Consider the following 17,822-nt stretch of genomic DNA (forward strand, 5'->3'; position numbering starts at 1 on the left):
ATGTATATGAATGTGTGTATATATACAGCCTCTCCTCAGTGATGTACTCATTTACCAATGACTCGGACTTACGACGGGCTCTCTAACCAGTATGCATACCTAAATAATGTACAGTTAACCCCCGGTTAACGATATTTTTTCACTCCAGAAGTATGTTCAGGTGCCAGTACTGACCAAATTTGTTCCCATAAGGAATATTGTGAAGTAGATTAGTCCATTTCAGACCCCCAAACATACATGTACAAACGCACTTACATAAATACACTTACATAATTGGTCGCATTCGGAGGTTATCGTTATGCGGGGGTCCACTGTATATTAGAGCTTATTTCCTCTATTCTGTTTATTACAATATACAGTACACTACTGTATAAACATTTAAAAATATACCAGAAATGTTATAAATGGTGCAAAGGTGACATTAAAACAATATTAAAGATGGCTGACAGAAACCCACTACCAATATAACATGCTCCTCATTTAGCGATGAATTCGTTTAGCAATGTGGTCTTAGGAATGGAACTCCATTGTTAAGTGAGGAGAGGCTGGCTCTGTACTCACCTAGCTGTGGTTGCAGGGGTCAAGTCATAGCTCCTGGCCCCGCCTCTTCACTGGTTGCTACTGTGTGTGTATACTGTATATACACATATATATATATATATATATATATATATATATATATATATATATATATATATATATATATATATATATATATATATATATATAGGGGTCGTCCTCGAAAGGGTTGGAAAGAGGGGGTAAAGGAGGTTTTGTGGGCGGGGGCTTGGACTTCCAGCAAGCGTGCATGAGCGTGTTAGATAGGAGTGAATGGAGACGAATGATACTTGGGACCTGACGATCTGTTGGAGTGTGAGCAGGGTAATATTTAGTGAAGGGATTCAGGAAAACCGGTTATTTTCATATAGTCGGACTTGAGTCCTGGAAATGGGAAGTACAATGCCTGCACTTTAAAGGAGGGGTTTGGGATATTGGCAGTTTGGAGGGATATGTTGTGTATCTTTATGTGTGTGTGCTTCTGGGCTGTTGTGTTCTGAGCACCTCTGCAAAAGCAGTGATAGTGTGTGAGTGTGGTGAAAGTGTTGAATGATGATGAAGGTGTTTTCTTTTTGAGGATTTTCTTTCTTTTTTGGGTCACCCTGCCTCGGTGGGAGACGACCGACTTGTTGAAAAAAAAAAAAATATATATATATATATATATATATATATATATATATACATACATATATATAATATATATATATATATATATATATATATATATATATATATATATATATATATATATATATATATATATATATATATATATACTGTATATATATATATATATATATATATATATATATATATATATATATATATATATATATTGTGTGTGTGTGTCGTGCTGAATAGGTAAAACTTGCAATTTTAGCTTAAATAGCAATGCTCTTCTTGCCGAATAAGTCAAGCAAAAATTTGTGTATGCAATAATTTTGCAAAATTCATTCAGAATCTAGCGAAAAAATATACTTCATTGTGTTTGTTTATTATTTAATTACTATAAACCTATCTAAAATATATTTAGTTGTAATAAGGTTATAATAAGGTTAGGTAAGTTTTCTAGGGTTCTTTTGGTACAAAATTATGAATTCTTACATTAATATAAATGAAAAAAATGTATATCTATAAATGTATGAGAGAAAATTTTAGACAATGTAATTTTAAATGAGTTCTTGCTAATTGACCAGTTTTACCTATTTGGCATGACATACATACATATATATATATATATATATATATATATATAATGTCGTGCCGAATAGGCAGAACTTGCGATCTTGGCTTAAATAGCAACGCTCATCTTGCCATATAGGACAAGCTAAAATTTGTGTATGCAATAATTTCGCAAAAATCATTCTAAACCTAACGAAAAAAATATATTTCATTGTGTTTGTTTAGTATTAAATTACTGTAAAAGTATTTAAAATATATTTAGTTGGGTTAGGCTAAAATAAATTGCGTTTGTTATAATAAGGTTAGGTAAGTTTTCTAAGTTTCTTTTGCTGCAAAATTAAAATTTTTTTACATTAACATTAATGAAAAAAATATATCTTTAAATGTATAAGAGAAAATTTTTGAAAGGACTTAATTTTAAATAAGTTCTTGCTAATTGACCAGTTTTACATATTTGGCACGACATATATATATATATATATATATATATATATATATATATATATATATATATATATATATATATATATATTATATATATTTTTTTTTTTTTTTTATTTATATTGCCTTGTATAAAGGCAAAGGGGACAAAAGAGAGTGCAAAAATTATAGGGGGATAAGTCTGTTGAGTATACCTGGTAAAGTGTTTGGTAGAGTTATTATTGAAAGAATTAAGAGTAAGACGGAGAATAGGATAGCAGATGAACAAGGAGGCTTTAGGAAAGGTAGGGGGTGTGTGGACCAGGTGTTTACAGTGAAACATATAAGTGAACAGTATTTAGATAAGGCTAAAGAGGTCTTTCTGGCATTTATGGATTTGGAAAAGGCTTATGACAAGGTGGATAGGGGGGCAATGTGGCAGATGTTGCAGGTGTATGGTGTAGGAGGTAGGTTACTGAAAGCAGTTAAGAGTTTTTATGAGGATAGTGAGGCTCAAGTTAGAGTATGTAGGAAAGAGGGAAATTATATTCCAGTAGAAGTAGGCCTTAGACAAGGATGTGTGATGTCACCGAGGTTGTTTAATACATTTATAGATGGGGTTGTAAGAGAAGTAAATGCGAGGGTCTTGGCAAGAGGCGTGGAGTTAAAAGATAAAGAATCACACATAAAGCGGGAGTTGTCACAGTTGCTCTTTGCTGATGACACTATGCTCTTGGGAGATTCTGAAGAGAAGTTGCAGAGGTTGGTGGATGAATTTGGTAGAGTATAAAAAAGAAGAAAATTAAAAGTGAATACAGGAAAGAGTAAGGTTATGAGGATAAAAAGATTAGGTGATGAAAGATTGGATATCAGATTGGAAGGAGAGAGTATGGAGGAGGTGAATGTATTCAGATATTTGGGAGTGGACGTGTCAGCGGATGGGTCTATGAAAGATGAGGTGAATCATAGAATTGATGAGGGGAAAAGGGTGAGTGGTGCACTTAGGAGTCTGTGGAGACAAAGAACTTTGTCCTTGGAGGCAAAGAGGGGAATGTATGAGAGTATAGTTTTACCAACGCTCTTATATGGGTGTGAAGCATGGGTGATGAATGTTGCAGCGAGGAGAAGGCTGGAGGCAGTGGAGATGTCATGTCTGAGGGCAATGTGTGGTTTGAATATAATGCAGAGAATTCGTAGTTTGGAAGTTAGGAGGAGGTGCAGAATTACAAAAACTGTTGTCCAGAGGGCTGAGGAAGGGTTGTTGAGGTGGTTCGGACATGTAGAGAAAATGGAGCGAAACAGAGTGACTTCAAGAGTGTATCAGTCTGTAGTGGAAGGAAGGCGGGGTAGGGGTCGGCCTAGGAAAGGTTGGAGGGAGGGGGTAAAGGAGGTTTTGTGTGCGAGGGGCTTGGACTTCCAGCAGGCATGCGTGAGCATGTTTGATAGGAGTGAATGGAGACAAATGGTTTTTAATACTTGACGTGCTGTTGGAGTGTGAGCAAAGTAACATTTATGAAGGGGTTCAGGGAAACCGGCAGGCCGGACTTGAGTCCTGGAGATGGGAAGTACAGTGCCTGCACTCTGAAGGAGGGGTGTTAATGTTGCAGTTTAAAAACTGTAGTGTAAAGCACCCTTCTGGCAAGACAGTGATGGAGTGAATGATGGTGAAAGTTTTTCTTTTTCGGGCCACCCTGCCTTTGTGGGAATCGGCCAGTGTGATAATAAAAATATATATATATATATATATATATATATATATATATATATATATATATATATATATATATATATATATATATATATATATATATATATATATATATATATATATATATACACACACACACTCATTTGTGCTTTATAGTTATGTTTACAATAATGTTTTATCACTTATTTCATCATTGCTTAGTTAATCTTAAGTTAATTTTAAGCCAGCCCGTAATGCTATGCATATAAGTGGCTTTGGCATGCTGCTCTTACCTGTATTTTTTGTACCTCTGTTTGTATGCTTAAATTACTAAATAAATAAATAAATAAATAAATTAATAAATATAATTTATTTATTTATATTTTGCAGTACGTTTCCTATGCACATCCTTATGCACTTATGACTAAATTGGCTTCGTCATTATTAAATGTATATACACTACCCCCAAATGTACCTATACATATGTATTATGTAATTAAATCAAATATTTAACTTATAAAACCAGAAGGTCACAGCTTTTACAGAATAACCCCGGCTAATGGACAGCTTGTTGCTGATGCTGCACTCAATGACTGGTGCAGGAGAGAGAAGTCAAGCATCATTATTGTGTATAAATATATTTGTTTACCTGCCCATGGATGTACATAGAGCTTGTTCACATTATAAACAGTATTTCATATGTTCAACAAAATGTGAGGTTATAATAAAATATGAAAGAATCTGAATTATTTTATTTCTGCATTCGTTTTCTAGTTTAAGACTATTCTGAGCAGTTCATACCCAAACCTGTTCTTATTAAATCCAAAATTGTACCATTATAAACAATTTCTTACTTGGTAATATTATCATCATCCACCTGGATGTTGAACCACCTAGATGTTGAACCACTTAACGTACAAAATATTCACTTTCTACCGTTGTCAATAGGTTTCGTGCTAAACAAATCAGTTAATTGTTGTGATGAATGGTTTGAAAAACCGACAAGTTGAAGATTGAGACACTTATGCAACATATGGGAATCTTTATTCAGGAAACGTTTCGCCACACAGTGGCTTCATCAGTCTGATACAAAGTAGAGAGGCGTAAGGAGAGGAGGAGTTTGAGGTAATCAGACCCTCAGCCTGGAGTCGATGTGTTCAGTCCATCAATCTTGTAGAATGTACAGCATAGGGCCGTCGGTTTTTCAAACCATTCATCACAACAGTCTGACACTGCAGCATCATGGGATCTTGTTACAAAGAATTCTTCAACACTTTTCCAACCTTTGGACGAAGACCTACTTCGACTAGTGGATGGTACCACTATGACCTCACCTCCTCCTGCTTCGCCTCACCTCACTACAGTATATAAGTCACGTCTACGGCCCTATCGATACTCAACTTGATCTCATCCAGGACACCATTACACAAGCAGCCAACATCGCAATACCAAAGAAAACTCACACCACTCGTTATTCCTTCAAACCGTCACTCAGAACAAGAAGACTAACTATCTGCTACCACAACCGCTTCCTCTACAACACACACAGATTTAATCAAGTCCGATTAGATCTCACTTACCTTAGAAACAACATTTTACACAGCCTAGACCAAGACCACAACAATCACTGGTCACGACTAATACAACAAGCAGACAGGCAGCGTGTTAAAAACACTAAAGCCTTCTGGAACTTTATCAAAAAAATCAGAGGCGCTACTCCCACCAACAAATTCAAACACATCACCCACAACAACACACACATCTCAGACCCACAGGCTGCTACCAACATCTTCAAACACATCTGGGAGAACATCTTCCACGCTCACCCACCTCACCCTAACGTTATTCAACACATTCAGAACATAGAACACTGGAACACTGCACACACACAAGAAACAACACCAGACAGCCACATACATCTAGACACTCTTACCTCCTCCCAAGAACTCGACACTCCTTTCACCAACACAGACATTAAAACTCTCCTCAGACACCTTCCTCCAAAGGCTCCTGGTGCCTCTGGCCTAAACCATATTATCCTGAAACACCTTCCTGACTCTATCATTACTGCCTACACAAACCTCCTCAATGCCTCCCTTGCCTCTGGATACTTCCCTTCCCTCTTCAAAGCTGCTACTGCTATCCTCCTTCCTAAACCCAATAAAGACCACTCTGACCCTAGAAACTATCGCCCTATCAGCCTCCTCGAAACTTTAGGAAAACTCTTTGAAAAACTCATTAATCATCGCCTTCGCAGATACCTGGAACATAATTCTCTACTTTCAGATGGCCAGTTTGGCTTCAGAACACACAGATCCACACAGGATGCCATTAACATCATTCTCAACTACATCCACATAAACACAAAACAAAGAAACAGGACAGCCCTGGTTGCAAAAGACGTTGAAAAAGCTTTTGACACTGTGTGGCACGAGGGGCTCAAGTACAAACTCTGCACTAACTTCAACCTGCCTCTCAATACTCGTAAACTCCTCTGCAACTTCCTAGACGGCCGTACCATGAGAATCAAATTCCAAGGCTGTTACTCTGACTACTTCACACTAAATGCTGGAGTACCCCAGGGATCTGTCCTTTCCCCTACCCTCTACATTTTATACACTAACGACATTCCAACACCTATATACCACAACTCCATCACACTAGCCTATGCAGACGACATTACACAACTTATCACTCATGCCAATATAGATACACTCACACACAAAACACAAAATGAGGTTGACAGGATAGCCATCTGGGAACAAAAATGGAGGATCAAAACCAATGCAGCAAAATCCAGCATTACGTATTTTAACTACAGGAAACGTGATCCTCCATTACCTGTCGAACTCAGAACAGCTGACACCCGCACTTACTTCCCTATCACACAATCTGTCACTGTCCTTGGCGTTAATCTTGACTACCTTCTTCGTTTACACGGACACATTCAATCAAGGCATGCAATAGCTAGTAAGGCCCTTGCGGGCCTCTACAAGCTGAAACATGCCTCTCAACGCACCAAACTACACCTCTACAAATCCCTAATACGTCCTCTGATAACTTACTCTCCTCTAGCCCTCTCTCTTGCAGCAAAAACAAACTTACTTAAACTGCAGCGTGTCCAGAACAAGGCGCTGCGCTGGGTGCTTGATGTCAGATGGGAGGACTTCGCCACAAGCGAGTCTCTCCATGCCCAGTTAGACGTCCCTGCGCTGAATCTGTACTGGAAGAGGCTCAGTGACAGACAGATAGACAAACTTGAGACACGACATGACTACTGGACCTCTCTCCTTGACGAAGACATTCGCAGACCCACAAACCAACACAACCTTTTCTACTCCTTGCATGATCCTGCTCCTAACCCTACTTACAAATAACCTTGGATCCGCTGACAGGTACCTTCTAAGACAGGTACCATTCTCTGACCCACGTTCGCCTTAGCTTTTTTGGGTTAAGACATGACTCAGTTCTGCACTCCTCTCTAGCTCTAAAGGTCGCAAGTCCCTTACTCCCAGCTCACCCCACCGGAGTCCCAACAGAAGAACCGGAATTTCTCTTTTCAATATCTGTCCCACGATCGCCTTTGCTGCTGGGTTAAGCCCTGGCTCTATTTCTACGACTAAGAACACTCCTCTCCAGCACTATTCTTCGTCTGTCCCGTCTTCCCCGCTCATCCCAATTGGGATCTTACCTGAACTTTCGTTCGTTCGTTCCTATGCTGTACATTCTACAAGATTGATGGACTGAACACATCGACTCCAGGCTGAGGGTCTGATTACCTCAAACTCCTCCTCTCCTTACGCCTCTCTACTTTGTATCAGACTGATGAAGCCACTGTGTGGCAAAACGTTTCCTGAATAAAGATTCCCATATGTTGCATAAGTGTCTCAATCTTCAAATCAGTTAACCTCTCGATGTATATATGATGTATATACACCGAGAGTTTGAGTATTTTAGAGATTAAAATAAACGATGTTAATACACAGGTGAATTGCAACCTTGATGCCTCGTGCAACCTTACCTGGAAAGTTTTAATTTCCTCACGTTTTCCATATCGGAGTAATTGAAATTTCTCATCATTGAACTTCATATTGTTTTCTGCGACTCATTTATAGATTTGGTTGATGTCCGCCTGGAGTCTTGCGGTGTCTTCAATGGAGGACAATGTCATGCAAATTCGGGTGTCATCTGCAAAGGAAGACAAGGCGCTGTGGCTTACATCTCAGTCTATGTCAAATATGAGGATAAGGAACAGGATGGGAGCGAGTACTGTGCCTTGTGGAACAGAGCTCTTTGTGTTCTATTTGTTAGGAAATTATAGATCCATCTTCCAACTTTTCCTCTTATTCCTGTATCACGCATTTTGTGCGTAAACAAACTTACTTATTTTATTGTATATGTCATTCATGTCAGCTGCGTGTGTATATTTCGACAAGTACTTTATACTGTACTTATAGAAATAAAGATTATTATTATTAAATAGGATTTAAGCCCAATTAACGTAACAACCCTTCCCTCACCCTGAACCAGGCATTTATACTGGGGGCTTACTCAGTCAAGCAGTTCACCAGGTGCTGTGAAGACTGGCGGCTGCACAACTGCTTATGGATTATCTGCAGGGAAAAAAGTATAAGTTACGTCTGGAAGATACAGGTGAGTTTAACATAATTTCACTTAGATTCAATGGGAGGGAGCTGAAAAAATAAAACCCGTGAGACAGAGATGTTTACGGGGCTGTGTCTCTGGGAGTTGTTACCTACTTTTTTCTTTTACCTCCCCCCCTCCACTATTTACCTCCCTCCTCAATTGTTTACCTCCCCTCCACTGTTTACCTCCCCTCCACTGTTTAACTCAGCATCCATTGTTTACCTCCCCTCCACTCTTTGCCTCCCCTCCCCTGTTTACCTCTACCCTGTCCCTCTTGTTTACTTCCATTGCTTACCTATATTAATTACCTCTCGGAGTTGTTTGCCTCCCACTCTTTACTATACCCCCCCCATTGGTTACCTCCACCATTCCTTCCCTCCCGACAATGGGTCACGTAACGAGGTGGTGGAATTTGAAAGGTTTGTGCTTAGAAGCCTCTTCTCTGGGAGAGGTGCCATTCTTCCCACAGGGTGCAGGTTGCAACACTTGGGTTGGAAACAGTAAATGTATAAAAGGCATTCAGCATGAAGTTATAAATAAAGACAATAGATCAGGTCAGCAAACAAAGGGGGACAGCAGAGGGCAGCAAGGGACTAGCTCCCTTAAGGTTTACTATACTAATAGCAGGAGTGTAAGAAATAAGATAGATGAGCTAAGATTAATTGCAAGTGCAGGAAACATAGATATTATTGCTATAACAGAGACCTGGCTCAATCTGAAAGATAGAGAGATGCCCTCTGAATGTCACATACAAGGCTATAAATTATTCCACACTGACAGGGTCAACAGGAAAGGTGGTGGAGTAGCGATGTATGTCAGAGACAATTTAAATTGTTGTGTTAGACAAGATATTAAATTAGAAGCGTCAGCCACTGAATCTGTTTGGTTACAGCTTCTCGAGGGCTGAGAAAAACTAATTTTGGGTGTGATTTACAGGGCCCCAAATCTTGATAGGGAGTGCAGTAAACTTCTATGGGACGAAATTCGTAAGGCATCTACATACGAAAATGTTGTGCTAATGGGAGATTTCAACTATAGACAGATTGACTGGAGCAATTTGACAGGAAATTTAGAGTCAGGTGACTTTCTTGATACGATCCAGGATTGTTTTTTAAAACAGTTTGTGACAGAGCCAACTAGGGGAAATAACCTCCTTGACTTGGTTCTTGCCAGTAGGGAAACACTAATTAATAATCTTGAGGTTAATGATGAGCTTGGGGAAAGTGATCACAAATCACTCAGTTTTAATATATCATGGAATTCCCCTAATGATGGCAATCAAGTCTCCGTCCCTGACTTTCGCTTGGCTGATTTCATAGGACTGAAAAATTACTTAGGTGGGCTGAACTGGAATGACCTGACTAAGGGTTAGGTAGGTGGTGATGGTTGCCGATATGATGCTTTCCAGGGCATAGTTCTAGCTGCTCAGTCAAATTATGTTCCAAATAGGGAAATCAGATCAAACAAAAATGATCCTAAATGGATGAACACTAGATTAAAATATCTGATTGGTCAAAAGAGAGGCATATATAGGCAAATCAAAAGAGGAGAGGGGCAATTGAGAAATCGATATATTCAGTTAAAGAGAGAAATAAAAAAGGTAATTAGAAAAGCAAAAAGAGATTATGAGGTTAAAGTTGCAAGAGAATCGAAGACTAACCCAAAAGGATTCTTTCAGGTATACAGAAGTAAGATCAGGGACAAGATAGGCCCACTCAAAAGTTCCTCGGGTCAGCTCACTGACAGTGATAAGGAAATGTGTAGAATTTTTAACACATACTTCCTCTCAGTTTTTACACAGGAGGATACCAGCGATATTCCAGTAATGATAAATTATGTAGAACAGGACGATAATAAACTGTGCACTATTAGGGTCACAAGTGACATGGTCCTTAGGCAAATAGATAAATTAAAACCTAACAAATCCCCAGGCCCTGATGAACTGTATGCAAGGGTTCTAAAGGAATGTAAAGAGGAGCTTAGCACACCTTTGGCTAATCTTTTCAACATATCACTACAAACTGGCATGGTGCCAGATAAGTGGAAAATGGCAAATGTGATACCTATTTTCAAAACAGGTGACAGGTCCTTAGCTTCGAACTATAGACCAATAAGCCTAACCTCCATAGTGGGAAAATTTATGGAATCAATAATTGCCGAGGCAGTTCGTAGCCACCTTGAAAAGCATAAATTAATCAACGAATCTCAGCATGGTTTTACAAAGGGGCGTTCCTGCCTTACGAATTTATTAACTTTTTTCACTAAGGTATTTGAGGAGGTAGATCATGGTAATGAATATGATATTGTGTATATGGACTTCAGTAAGGCTTTTGACAGGGTCCCACATCAGAGACTATTGAGGAAAATTAAAGCACATGGAATAGGAGGAGAAATTTTTTCCTGGATAGAGGCATGGTTGACAAATAGGCAGCAGAGAGTTTGCATAAATGGGGAGAAATCAGAGTGGGGAAGTGTCACGAGCGGTGTTCCACAGGGGTCAGTGTTGGGCCCCCTGCTGTTCACAATCTACATAAACGACATAGATGAGGGCATAAAGAGCGACATCGGCAAGTTTGCCGATGACACCAAGATAGGCCGTCGAATTCATTCTGACGAGGACATTCGAGCACTCCAGGAAGATTTGAATAGACTGATGCAGTGGTCGGAGAAGTGGCAGATGCAGTCTAATATAGACAAATGCAAAGTTCTAAATGTTGGACAGGACAATAACCATGCCACATATAAACTAAATAATGTAGATCTTAATATTACGGATTGCGAAAAAGATTTAGGAGTTCTGGTTAGCAGTAATCTGAAACCAAGACAACAGTGCATAAGTGTTCGCAATAAAGCTAATAGAATCCTTGGCTTCATATCAAGAAGCATAAATAATAGGAGTCCTCAGGTTGTTCTTCAACTCTATACATCCTTGGTTAGGCCTCATTTAGATTATGCTGCACAGTTTTGGTCACCGTATTACAGAATGGATATAAATTCTCTGGAAAATGTACAAAGGAGGATGACAAAGTTGATCCCATGTATCAGAAACCTTCCCTATGAGGATAGACTAAGGGCCCTGAAACTGCACTCTCTAGAAAGACGTAGAATTAGGGGGGATATGATTGAGGTGTATAAATGGAAGACAGGAATAAATAAAGGGGATGTAAATAGTGTGCTGAAAATATCTAGCCTAGACAGGACTCGCAGCAATGGTTTTAAGTTGGAAAAATTCAGATTCAGGAAGGATATAGGAAAGTACTGGTTTGGTAATAGAGTTGTGGATGAGTGGAACAAACTCCCAAGTACCGTTATAGAGGCCAGAACGTTGTGTAGCTTTAAAAATAGGTTGGATAAATACATGAGTAGATGTGGGTGGGTGTGAGTTAGACCTGATAGCTTGAGCTACCAGGTCGGTTGCCGTGTTCCTCCCTTAAGTCAATGTGACCTGACCTGACTAGGTTGGGTGCATTTGCTTAAGCCGGTAGGAGACCTGCCTCGCATGGGCCAGTGGGCCTTCTGCAGTGTTCCTTCGTTCTTGTGTTCTTGTGTTCTTGCCTAATAACCCACCATTTCTTTCGGCATAAACATTTACATCACATCTGCTCATGGTAAATTTGACATTGACAAGGGATATAGGACGTTTAGGGACGAATATGAAAGTGGCACTAGTTCCCAAATCTATATTATATAAATTTTATAATGTAAATGTACACTAGCGTTTTGTAAAATAAACTATCTTTCCGCCATTGTTTTCTCCCTCGACCCCCTCTCCATTTTCTCCCTCGACTTCCTCTCCGTTTTTCTCCCTCGACGCCCTCTTCGTTTTCTTCCTCGACCCCCATCTCAGTTTCCCCCCACCCCTTCTGTTTTCTCCCTCCACCTCTCCCAGTTTTCTCCCTCTTCCCCCTCCCAGTTTTCTCCACCCCCTCTCTGTTTTCTCCCTCCACCTGCTCTCGGTTTTCTCCACTCAAATGCAATGTCCAGGATTCTTATTCAGAAAGTGACGAGGTGTTTACTTGCACCTTTGTAGTATATAGCAATAATGTAGCAATAGTTATTCTTGTGTCAGTGGACCAGTGTAATAATATTTTTGCAAGTACATGTACAACGTATACAGACCTAGCTGACATCAGTGATATACTATATGGAAAGCCCCTTTTTATTACCTGGAGTTTACCTGGAGAGAGTTCCGGGGGTCAACGCCCCCGCGGCCCGGTCTGTGACCAGGCCTCCTGGTGGATCAGAGCCTGATCAACCAGGCTGTTGCTGCTGGCTGCACGCAAGCCAACGTACGAGCCACAGCCCGGCTGATCCGGAACTGACTTTAGGTGCTTGTCCAGTGCCAGCTTGAAGACTGCCAGAGGTCTGTTGGTAATCCCCCTTATGTGTGCTGGGAGGCAGAGCATTTCGGGGAAATTAGGTTAATTTTGTCCCTAGGATGCGATCCAGACCAGTCGGTTAATACCCAGGTACCTATTTCATTGCTAGATGAACAGGGACAGCAGGTGTCTTAAGGAAACAAACCTTGTTAATGGTTTCACCCGTACCGGGGATCGAACCATGGACCTCAGTGTGTGAGCTGAGTAGGCTAGCAACCGAGCTACGGGACACCTGTAGGATGAATCCTGGGATAAAATTTGTATACGTGTAAGATGAGATACAATGTGGTTTATGGTATTTTAGGTTTCTCTACCAGTAACTGCAGCACTGTATGGCCCTTGTGGTTTAGCGCTTCTTTTTTTATTATAATAATAATCTACCAGTAACTTGTATTATTAATAAATGAGACACTTGTGCAACATTTAGGTATCTTTATTCTGGAAACGTTTTGCCAGCTAGTGGTTTCTTCAGTCCATTGCAGAGAAAAGTGGAAGATGAGGATTTTGAGGTAATCAGTCCCTCAACCTAGAGTCCGTGTTTGGTCCATGCATTGACTTACAGGAAGCAGGGGGTTTGCAACACTTGTATCTTTTTCGTACTTGTACTGGGTGATCCACATTCAGGGTGAGCAAGACTAGTTTGAAAAAGGTTATAATGTACAGTGGACCCCCGCATAACGATGGCATCGCATAGCGATTTTTCCGCATAACGATTACTTTTATCGCAAAATTTTTGCCCCGCATACCGATTAAAAACCCGCATACCGATTTTCGTCCGAGACGAGTCCAATGTGCCCTCACATGTGCCGGCCGTCCCATTGTTTACCAGCCAGCCTCCGCGGTAACATCCAAGCATACACTCGGAATATTTCGTATTATTACAGTGTTTTCGGTGGTGTTTCTGGAAAATAAGTGACCATGGGCCCCAAGAAAGCTTCTAGTGCCAACCCTGTGGTAAAAAGGGTGAGAATTAGTATGGAAATTAAGAAAGATTTTGAAGGGTTTGGGGCTAACCCTGAGAAGCCTATGCCAGTTGTGGAATCCATTGTGCCTACTTCAAAGATTAAGGAAATGTGTGCAGAGTGGTTTGAACTGCAAACCTTTATAGATGAAAATCACCCTGACACAGCTGTTGCAAGCCGTGCTTGTGACTATTTCAATGACAATGTTATGGCCCATTTTAGGAAAGTCTTGAAGAAACGGGAGGTACAGAGCTCTATGGACAGATTTGTTGTGCGACAGAGGTCCAGTGACTCTGAAGCTGGTCCTAGTGGCATTAAAAGAAGAAGGGAAGTAACCCCAGAAAAGGACTTGCTACCTCAAGTCCTAATGGAAGGGGATTCCCCTTCTAAACAGTAAGAAGATAATGCTCTCCCCTCCTCCCATCCCATCAATCATCACCAGATCTTCAATAAAAGTAAGTGTCATGTAATTGTGCATGCCTTTTTCAGTTTGTGTGTATTAAAATTAACATTTCATGTGGTAAAAAAATTTTTTTTTCATACTTTTGGGCGTCTTGCACGGATTAATTTTATTTCCATTATTTCTTATGGGGAAAATTAATTCGCATAACGATTATTTCGCATAACGATGAGCCCTCTTGCACGGATTAAAATCGTTAACCGGGGGTCCACTGTATTTGATCTTAATTCTGGCAAATAATTAACCTCACAACTGACAAATTTCCATGGTGTTTGGTTTAGGCTGTTCAATTCTTTGAGGCATGAGTTATTACTTGTAAAAACAGAATGGTTAAACTTCTGAACACTGCATCCAATCAGCTTTAAATTTTCAACCATGGTAAATTATAAGGGAAAGTTCATGGAACATTTGACATTGGTTAATTTTTACACGAGCCATTCTTGGTTTTGGTTTCCCGCACATTTATCCTAGAAAGCCTCTTCTGGTCATCTTCAAACATACATTCGTGTATCCTCCTTGGAAATAAGTCACTCTGACTTTTTTGGGTTATCCTAGGTACTTTACACATACACTGCTATGTATGATAATCTATGTAACTGTATTTGTGTGTACCTGTGCCTGAATAAACATACTTTAATTTCAAAATGATACAGCAGTGTTTTCAATTAGTCACTGCAGTACGCTTCTTCTGAGTAGCTTTAATCTTTAATAACTGATTTATCTTATGAAATGGATGGAACTTTTTTGGGATTTAGGCTTTTTGTAGGTGCAAATTTCCCATGAGCATAATAGACTAGATTGGAGAGGGTAAGAAGAAAGAGGCTGGCACCTTTTGGCTCTCTTCTTGAACTTGCTCATGCTGTGACTGACTTCGACATGTATGGGCAGTCTGTTCCATTCCTTTATTGTTGTACAATAAAAGGTGTTTGAAGCCTGGCCACTGACAAGGCTGTCAGCCACAGCACCGTGTCTTCCTTTGCAGATGACACCCGAATCTGCATGACAGTGTCTTCCATTGCAGACACTGCAAAGCTCCAGGCGGACATCAACCAAATCTTTCAGTGGGCTGCAGAAAACAATATGAAGTTCAACGATGAGAAATTTCAATTACTCAGATATGGTAAACATGAGGAAATTAAATCTTCATCAGAGTACAAAACAAATTCTGGCCACAAAATAGAGCGAAACACCAACGTCAAAGACCTGGGAGTGATCATGTCGGAGGATCTCACCTTCAAGGACCATAACATTGTATCAATCGCATCTGCTAGAAAAATGACAGGATGGATAATGAGAACCTTCAAAACTAGGGAGGCCAAGCCCATGATGACACTCTTCAGGTCACTTGTTCTATCTAGGCTGGAATATTGCTGCACACTAACAGCACCTTTCAAGGCAGGTGAAATTGCCGACCTAGAAAATGTACAGAGAACTTTCACGGCGCGCATAACGGAGATAAAACACCTCAATTATTGGGAGCGCTTGAGGTTCCTAAACCTGTATTCCCTGGAATGCAGGAGGGAGAGATACATGATTATATACACCTGGAAAATCCTAGAGGGACTAGTACCGAACTTGCACACGAAAATCACTCACTATGAAAGCAAAAGACTTGGCAGACGATGCACCATCCCCCCAATGAAAAGCAGGGGTGTCACTAGCACGTTAAGAGACCATACAATAAGTGTCAGGGGCCCGAGACTGTTCAACTGCCTCCCAGCACACATAAGGGGGATTACCAACAGACCCCTGGCAGTCTTAAGCTGGCACTGGACAAGCACCTAAAGTCAGTTCCGGATCAGCCGGGCTGTGGCTCGTACGTTGGTTTGCGTGCAGCCAGCAGCAACAGCCTGGTTGATCAGGCTCTGATCCACCAGGAGGCCTGGTCACAGACCGGGCCGCGGGGGCGTTGACCCCCGGAACTCTCTCCAGGTAAACTGACTGTGGGTACTACAAAGGTGTGCTCTCTCCCCCTAGTACTATGATTGCTTTGGTTCCCAGCCTTGACAAAATTGACAGCAAGATATTCTGGACACTGTGAGCAATTTTATAAACTTGATTTAACTTTGGACTCTGGTGGCCTGGTGGTTAACGCTTTCGGTTCACACGGCGAGGGCCTGGGTTCGATTCCCAGCCAGAGTAGAAACATTGGACGTGTTTCTTTCCACCTGTTGTCTATGTTCCCCATCAGTAAAATGGGTACCTGGGTGTTAGTCGACTGGTGTGGGTTGCATCCTGGGACACTGACCTAATTTGCCCGAAATGCCTCCGGAGCATAACAAGGGACTTTCTATATAGCAATATGTCATTGTAATCAGCTAGGACTGTATACCCTGTACATGTACTTGTAGTAAAATAAAGATATTATTATTATTATTATTATTATTATTGGTTGTTTTACTGTCTTCAACATTCAGCATACTCAGTTTTTGTAATTCATCCTGGCCTACATGTTCTCTTGGACCCAGGTCCAGTATGAATCTTACTATTTTGTTCTGGGTGATTTGCAATCTATCCTTCCATTTTTTTTCTCTGTCAAGGCAGAGTACCCTGAAGTACAAGCGTAGTCCATATGACATTATATAAGGGCTAGACATAGGGTCCTGTGAACTTCAGTAGGTAGACACTGTGCTTGTCTGTAGAGGAACCTCAGTCCCCTATCAATTCTTCTGACATGCATGAGCCAAAGGGGATTCCCAGATATTTTACTGAGGAAACTGAAGTGATGAGTTCCTAATTACACCGGACATTTAAATAATTTGCCCTTCTCAGTTTGTTTCAGTTTTCCCGAGGTGTAACGATACTTGTAGTTTGTTGTCTACTAACCATTTGCTGCAGGACTCCAGTTCCAGTGTTATTACATTAGCTATATCTTGTGGGTCTTTACCTGACACTAACAGAGCACTGTCATCCGCGTACTTGACACTGACGGATTATTAATCATGGGGGAGGGCTAAACCCATAAGATTATACAGCGCCTGTGGGGGGGATGAAAGGCATTCAGGCTAAATTCAGGGAACTGGAGCACAGAACCAATTCCCTAGATCAAGAGCTCCTCACCAGCGTCAAGGAACACGCAAGTTATACCTTTTGTATCAAACTGAACACACATTACTGTTAAATAATATTCCAGTAGTCCTTTCACAAGCTGGTCCAAAATCTCCTACCGGTTTCGTTCAAAATAAATGTTCCACTGACCAGATTCGTCCAGACTCGTCCGGATTCGCCTAATAAATAAGTGAACCAAGAACCGGATTTTCAAAGCTGAAAGAGTTTCTAGGCGCCCTTAACACCCAAACGGATTTGTGGAAACAATAAAGTATCTTCTGACTGGATTCATAGGCTGAGGGGTTTTTTAGGCTTTTAGGCGCCTTTATCAAGCACCCAAACAGTAACTACCAGAGTTGTAAGATTGCCCAAACACACATGTACAAATACAAATATATACAATACAAATGGACAGATCTACACTTTAAGGAGGTTAGTAGTAGAATATACAGTAAAACAACCAAAATCATGAAATTCTG

At 40.4% G+C, this 17,822-nt stretch overlaps 1 long non-coding RNA gene across 1 annotated transcript in view; it reads right to left on the reverse strand.

Moving 5' to 3' along the window:
• LOC138853073 (uncharacterized) overlaps positions 1–17,822 on the reverse strand; it is a 50,920-nt gene that overhangs the window by 17,152 nt on the left and 15,946 nt on the right. The window contains exons 2-3 of the long non-coding RNA XR_011392324.1: positions 8,399–8,460; positions 7,869–8,035 (exon numbers count right to left, since the gene is read on the reverse strand). This is a non-coding gene — a long non-coding RNA (uncharacterized lncRNA). The remainder of the gene's footprint in view (positions 1–7,868; positions 8,036–8,398; positions 8,461–17,822) is intronic.

This window comes from Cherax quadricarinatus, chromosome 22 (genome assembly GCF_038502225.1).
Source record: "Cherax quadricarinatus isolate ZL_2023a chromosome 22, ASM3850222v1, whole genome shotgun sequence".
Taxonomy (NCBI): Eukaryota; Metazoa; Arthropoda; class Malacostraca; order Decapoda; family Parastacidae; genus Cherax; species Cherax quadricarinatus.